Here is a 7,500-nt window from a genome sequence, read left to right on the forward strand (position 1 = left end):
TTTGCACTTAGTCATTTTTTCGGCTGGGCGACCAGGGGCGTTTGTTTGCTGGGCGACCAGGGGCATTTTTGACACTTTGCCGTTTTTATGGATGGGCGACCAGGGGCGTTTGTTTGCTGGGCGACCAGGGGCATTTTTGACACTTTGCCGTTTTTATGGATGGGCGACCAGGGGCGTTTGTTTGCTGGGCGACCAGGGGCATTTTTGACACTTTGCCGTTTTTATGGATGGGCGACCAGGGGCGTTTGTTTGCTGGGCGACCAGGGGCATTTTTGACACTTTGCCGTTTTTATGGATGGGCGACCAGGGGCGTTTGTTTGCTGGGCGACCAGGGGCATTTTTGACACTTTGCCGTTTTTATGGATGGGCGACCAGGGGCGTTTGTTTGCTGGGCGACCAGGGGCATTTTTGACACTTTGCCGTTTTTATGGATGGGCGACCAGGGGCGTTTGTTTGCTGGGCGACCAGGGGCATTTTTGACACTTTGCCGTTTTTATGGATGGGCGACCAGGGGCGGCTAGTGGCTGGGCGACCAGGGGCATTTTTGACACTTTGCCGTTTTTATGGATGGGCGACCAGGGGCGGCTAGTGGCTGGGCGACCAGGGGCATTTTTGACACTCTGCCGTTTTTATGGATGGGCGACCAGGGGCATTTTTGACACTTTGCCGTTTTTATGGATGGGCGACCAGGGGCGGCTAGTGGCTGGGCGACCAGGGGCATTTTTGACACTCTGCCGTTTTTATGGATGGGCGACCAGGGGCGTTTATTGGCTGGGCGACCAGGGGCATTTTTGACACTTTGCCGTTTTTATGGATGGGCGACCAGGGGCGGCTAGTGGCTGGGCGACCAGGGGCATTTTTGACACTTTGCCGTTTTTGTGGATGGGCGACCAGGGGCGCCGTGTGGCTGGGCGACCAGGGGCATTTTTGACACTTTGCCGTTTTTATGAATGGGCGACCAGGGGCGTTTATTGGCTGGGCGACCAGGGGCATTTTTGACACTTTGCCGTTTTTGTGGATGGGCGACCAGGGGCGCCGTGTGGCTGGGCGACCAGGGGCGTTTGTGGGACCGGGCTGACACCGGGACTTTGCCTTTAATTCGGCCGCTCCAGGGAACCAGGAACGCCGGCCTCTGCTCAGCACAAGTCGGCCTGAAGTGGGACTTTGTCATATTTTAATCCTGGGCGACCAGGGGCGTTTGAGGGACCGGGATGACACCGGCACTTTGCCTTTAATTTGGCCGCTCCAGGGAACCAGGAACGCCGGCCTCTGCTCAGCACAAGTCGGCCTGAAGTGGGACTTTGTCATATTTTAATCCTGGGCGACCAGGGGCGTTTGAGGGACCGGGATGACACCGGCACTTTGCCTTTAATTTGGCCGCTCCAGGGAACCAGGAACGCCGGCCTCACTTCAGCACAATTCGGCCTGAAGTGTGACTTTGTCATTTTTTAAGGCTGGGCGACCAGGGGCACTGTTGGCACTTAGTCATTTTTTCGGCTGGGCGACCAGGGGCGTTGAGTGTTTGGGCGACCAGGGGCGCTGTTGGCACTTAGTCATTTTTTCGGCTGGGCGACCAGGGGCGTTTAGTGTTTGGGCGACCAGGGGCGTTTGTGGGACTTTGTCATTTTTTGGGCTGGGCGACCAGGGGCGTTTGACACCGGCACTTTGCCTAATTTTTAGCCGCTCCAGGGAACCAGGCAGGTCGGCCTCATTCCTGCACTTCTGCCCCTGAGTTGGGCGACCAGGGGCGTTTGGGGAACCGGGCGGACAGCGGCACTTTGCCTAATATTTGGCCGCTCCGGGGAACCAGGCAGGTCGGCCTCATTCCTGCACTTCTGCCCCTGAGTTGGGCGACCAGGGGCGTTTGGGGAACCGGGCGGACAGCGGCACTTTGCCTAATATTTGGCCGCTCCAGGGAACCAGGCAGGTCGGCCTCATTTCAGCACTTCTGCCGGTCAGTTGGGCGACCAGGGGCGTTTGGGGAACCGGGCGGACAGCGGCACTTTGCCTAATATTTGGCCGCTCCAGGGAACCAGGCAGGTCGGCCTCATTTCAGCACTTCTGCCGGTCAGTTGGGCGACCAGGGGCGTTTGAGGAACCGGGCGGACAGCGGCACTTTGCCTAATATTTGGCCGCTCCAGGGAACCAGGCAGGTCGGCCTCACTTCAGCACAATTCGGCCTGAAGTGTGACTTTGTCATTTTTTAAGGCTGGGCGACCAGGGGCGCTGTTAGCACTTAGTCATTTTTAAGGCTGGGCGACCAGGGGCGCTGTTGGCACTTAGTCATTTTTTCGGCTGGGCGACCAGGGGCGTTGAGTGTTTGGGCGACCAGGGGCGCTGTTGGCACTTAGTCATTTTTTCGGCTGGGCGACCAGGGGCGCCGTTGGCACTTAGTCATTTTTTCGGCTGGGCGACCAGGGGCGCTGTTGGCACTTTGTCATTTTTTCGGCTGGGCGACCAGGGGCGCCGTTTGCACTTAGTCATTTTTAAGGCTGGGCGACCAGGGGCGTTGAGTGTTTGGGCGACCAGGGGCGCCGTTGGCACTTAGTCATTTTTTCGGCTGGGCGACCAGGGGCGTTGAGTGTTTGGGCGACCAGGGGCGCTGTTTGCACTTAGTCATTTTTTCGGCTGGGCGACCAGGGGCGTTTGTTTGCTGGGCGACCAGGGGCATTTTTGACACTTTGCCGTTTTTATGGATGGGCGACCAGGGGCGTTTGTTTGCTGGGCGACCAGGGGCATTTTTGACACTTTGCCGTTTTTATGGATGGGCGACCAGGGGCGTTTGTTTGCTGGGCGACCAGGGGCATTTTTGACACTTTGCCGTTTTTATGGATGGGCGACCAGGGGCGTTTGTTTGCTGGGCGACCAGGGGCATTTTTGACACTTTGCCGTTTTTATGGATGGGCGACCAGGGGCGTTTGTTTGCTGGGCGACCAGGGGCATTTTTGACACTTTGCCGTTTTTATGGATGGGCGACCAGGGGCGTTTGTTTGCTGGGCGACCAGGGGCATTTTTGACACTTTGCCGTTTTTATGGATGGGCGACCAGGGGCGTTTGTTTGCTGGGCGACCAGGGGCATTTTTGACACTTTGCCGTTTTTATGGATGGGCGACCAGGGGCGTTTGTTTGCTGGGCGACCAGGGGCATTTTTGACACTTTGCCGTTTTTATGGATGGGCGACCAGGGGCGTTTGTTTGCTGGGCGACCAGGGGCATTTTTGACACTTTGCCGTTTTTATGGATGGGCGACCAGGGGCGTTTGTTTGCTGGGCGACCAGGGGCATTTTTGACACTTTGCCGTTTTTATGGATGGGCGACCAGGGGCGTTTGTTTGCTGGGCGACCAGGGGCATTTTTGACACTTTGCCGTTTTTATGGATGGGCGACCAGGGGCGGCTAGTGGCTGGGCGACCAGGGGCATTTTTGACACTCTGCCGTTTTTATGGATGGGCGACCAGGGGCGTTTATTGGCTGGGCGACCAGGGGCATTTTTGACACTTTGCCGTTTTTATGGATGGGCGACCAGGGGCGGCTAGTGGCTGGGCGACCAGGGGCATTTTTGACACTTTGCCGTTTTTATGAATGGGCGACCAGGGGCGTTTATTGGCTGGGCGACCAGGGGCATTTTTGACACTTTGCCGTTTTTGTGGATGGGCGACCAGGGGCGCCGTGTGGCTGGGCGACCAGGGGCATTTTTGACACTTTGCCGTTTTTATGGATGGGCGACCAGGGGCGGCTAGTGGCTGGGCGACCAGGGGCATTTTTGACACTTTGCCGTTTTTATGGATGGGCGACCAGGGGCGGCTAGTGGCTGGGCGACCAGGGGCGTTTGTGGGACCGGGCTGACACCGGGACTTTGCCTTTAATTTGGCCGCTCCAGGGAACCAGGAACGCCGGCCTCTGCTCAGCACAATTCGGCCTGAAGTGTGACTTTGTCATATTTTAATCCTGGGCGACCAGGGGCGTTTGAGGGACCGGGATGACACCGGCACTTTGCCTTTAATTTGGCCGCTCCAGGGAACCAGGAACGCCGGCCTCTGCTCAGCACAAGTCGGCCTGAAGTGTGACTTTGTCATATTTTAATCCTGGGCGACCAGGGGCGTTTGAGGGACCGGGCTGACACCGGCACTTTGCCTTTAATTTGGCCGCTCCAGGGAACCAGGAGCGCCGGCCTCTGCTCAGCACAAGTCGGCCTGAAGTGTGACTTTGTCATATTTTAATCCTGGGCGACCAGGGGCGTTTGAGGGACCGGGATGACACCGGGACATTGCCTTTAATTTGGCCGCTCCAGGGAACCAGGAGCGCCGGCCTCTGCTCAGCACAAGTCGGCCTGAAGTGTGACTTTGTCATTTTTTAATCCTGGGCGACCAGGGGCGCCGTTGGCACTTAGTCATTTTTTTCGGCTGGGCGACCAGGGGCGTTGAGTGTTTGGGCGACCAGGGGCGTCTGTGGGACTTTGTCATTTTTTCGGCTGGGCGACCAGGGGCGTTTAGTGTTTGGGCGACCAGGGGCGTTTGTGGGACTTTGTCATTTTTTGGGCTGGGCGACCAGGGGCGTTTGACACCGGCACTTTGCCTAATTTTTAGCCGCTCCAGGGAACCAGGCAGGTCGGCCTCATTCCTGCACTTCTGCCCCTGAGTTGGGCGACCAGGGGCGTTTGAGGAACCGGGCGGACAGCGGCACTTTGCCTGATATTTGGCCGCTCCAGGGAACCAGGCAGGTCGGCCTGACTTCAGCACTTCTGCCGGTAAGTTGGGCGACCAGGGGCGTGTGAGGAACCGGGCGGACAGCGGCACTTTGCCTAATATTTGGCCGTTTCAGGGAACCAGGCAACTCGGCCTGACTTCAGCACTTCTCCCCTGAGTTGGGCGACCAGGGGCGTTTGGGGAACCGGGCGGACACCGGCACTTTGCCTAATATTTGGCCGATTTTGGGAACCAGGCAGGTCGGCCTGACTTCAGCACTTCTCCCCTGAGTTGGGCGACCAGGGGCGTTTGAGGAACCGGGCGGACAGCGGCACTTTGCCTAATTTTTAGCCGCTCCAGGGAACCAGGCAGGTCGGCCTCATTCCTGCACTTCTGCCCCTGAGTTGGGCGACCAGGGGCGTTTGGGGAACCGGGCGGACAGCGGCTTTTTGCCTAATATTTGGCCGCTCCAGGGAACCAGGCAGGTCGGCCTGACTTCAGCACTTCTGCCCTGAGTTGGGCGACCAGGGGCGTTTGGGGAACCGGGCGGACAGCGGCACTTTGCCTAATATTTGGCCGCTTTAGGGAACCAGGCAGGTCGGCCTGACTTCAGCACTTCTCCCCTGAGTTGGGCGACCAGGGGCGTTTGGGGAACCGGGCGGACACCGGCACTTTGCCTAATATTTGGCCGATTTTGGGAACCAGGCAACTCGGCCTCATTTCAGCACTTCTCCCCTGAGTTGGGCGACCAGGGGCGTTTGGGGAACCGGGCGGACACCGGCACTTTGCCTAATATTTGGCCGATTTTGGGAACCAGGCAGGTCGGCCTGACTTCAGCACTTCTCCCCTGAGTTGGGCGACCAGGGGCGTTTGAGGAACCGGGCGGACAGCGGCACTTTGCCTAATTTTTAGCCGCTCCAGGGAACCAGGCAGGTCGGCCTCATTCCTGCACTTCTGCCCCTGAGTTGGGCGACCAGGGGCGTTTGGGGAACCGGGCGGACAGCGGCACTTTGCCTAATATTTGGCCGCTCCAGGGAACCAGGCAGGTCGGCCTCATTTCAGCACTTCTGCCGGTCAGTTGGGCGACCAGGGGCGTTTAAGGAACCGGGCGGACACCGGCACTTTGCCTAATATTTGGCCGCTCCAGGGAACCAGGCAGGTCGGCCTGACTTCAGCACTTCTGCCGGTAAGTTGGGCGACCAGGGGCGTGTGAGGAACCGGGCGGACAGCGGCACTTTGCCTAATATTTGGCCGTTTCAGGGAACCAGGCAACTCGGCCTGACTTCAGCACTTCTCCCCTGAGTTGGGCGACCAGGGGCGTTTGGGGAACCGGGCGGACAGCGGCACTTTGCCTAATATTTGGCCGCTCCGGGGAACCAGGCAGGTCGGCCTCATTTCAGCACTTCTGCCGGTCAGTTGGGCGACCAGGGGCGTTTGGGGAACCGGGCGGACAGCGGCACTTTGCCTGATATTTGGCCGCTCCAGGGAACCAGGCAGGTCGGCCTGACTTCAGCACTTCTGCCGGTAAGTTGGGCGACCAGGGGCGTGTGAGGAACCGGGCGGACAGCGGCACTTTGCCTAATATTTGGCCGTTTCAGGGAACCAGGCAACTCGGCCTGACTTCAGCACTTCTCCCCTGAGTTGGGCGACCAGGGGCGTTTGGGGAACCGGGCGGACAGCGGCACTTTGCCTAATATTTGGCCGCTCCGGGGAACCAGGCAGGTCGGCCTCATTTCAGCACTTCTGCCGGTCAGTTGGGCGACCAGGGGCGTTTGGGGAACCGGGCGGACAGCGGCACTTTGCCTGATATTTGGCCGCTCCAGGGAACCAGGCAGGTCGGCCTGACTTCAGCACTTCTGCCGGTAAGTTGGGCGACCAGGGGCGTGTGAGGAACCGGGCGGACAGCGGCACTTTGCCTAATATTTGGCCGTTTCAGGGAACCAGGCAACTCGGCCTGACTTCAGCACTTCTCCCCTGAGTTGGGCGACCAGGGGCGTTTGGGGAACCGGGCGGACAGCGGCACTTTGCCTAATATTTGGCCGCTCCGGGGAACCAGGCAGGTCGGCCTCATTTCAGCACTTCTGCCGGTCAGTTGGGCGACCAGGGGCGTTTGGGGAACCGGGCGGACACCGGCACTTTGCCTGTTATTTGGCCGCTCCAGGGAACCAGGCAGGTCGGCCTGACTTCAGCACTTCTGCCCCTGAGTTGGGCGACCAGGGGCGTTTGGGGAACCGGGCGGACACCGGCACTTTGCCTAATATTTGGCCGCTCCGGGGAACCAGGCAGGTCGGCCTCATTTCAGCACTTCTGCCGGTCAGTTGGGCGACCAGGGGCGTTTGGGGAACCGGGCGGACAGCGGCACTTTGCTCTTTTTTTGCCCGCTTTGGGGAACCAGGCAGGTCGGCCTGACTTCAGCACTTCTGCCCCTGAGTTGGGCGACCAGGGGCGTTTAAGGAACCGGGCGGACAGCGGCACTTTGCCTAATATTTGGCCGCTCCAGGGAACCAGGCAGGTCGGCCTCATTTCAGCACTTCTGCCGGTCAGTTGGGCGACCAGGGGCGCTTGAGGAACCGGGCGGACACCGGCTTTTTGCTCCTTTTTTGGGCCGCTTTAGGGAACCAGAAAACTCGGCCTCGTTTCAGCACTTCTGCCGGTAAGTTGGGCGACCAGGGGCGTTTGAGGAACCGGGCGGACAGCGGCACTTTGCCTAATATTTGGCCGCTCCAGGGAACCAGGCGACTCGGCCTGACTTCAGCACTTCTGCCCCTGAGTTGGGCGACCAGGGGCGTTTGAGGAACCGGGCGGACAGCGGCACTT

This window comes from Hippichthys cyanospilos, chromosome 22 (genome assembly GCF_059441005.1).
Source record: "Hippichthys cyanospilos isolate Australia breed blue-spotted pipefish chromosome 22, RoL_Hcya_1.0, whole genome shotgun sequence".
Classification (NCBI taxonomy): domain Eukaryota; kingdom Metazoa; phylum Chordata; class Actinopteri; order Syngnathiformes; family Syngnathidae; genus Hippichthys; species Hippichthys cyanospilos.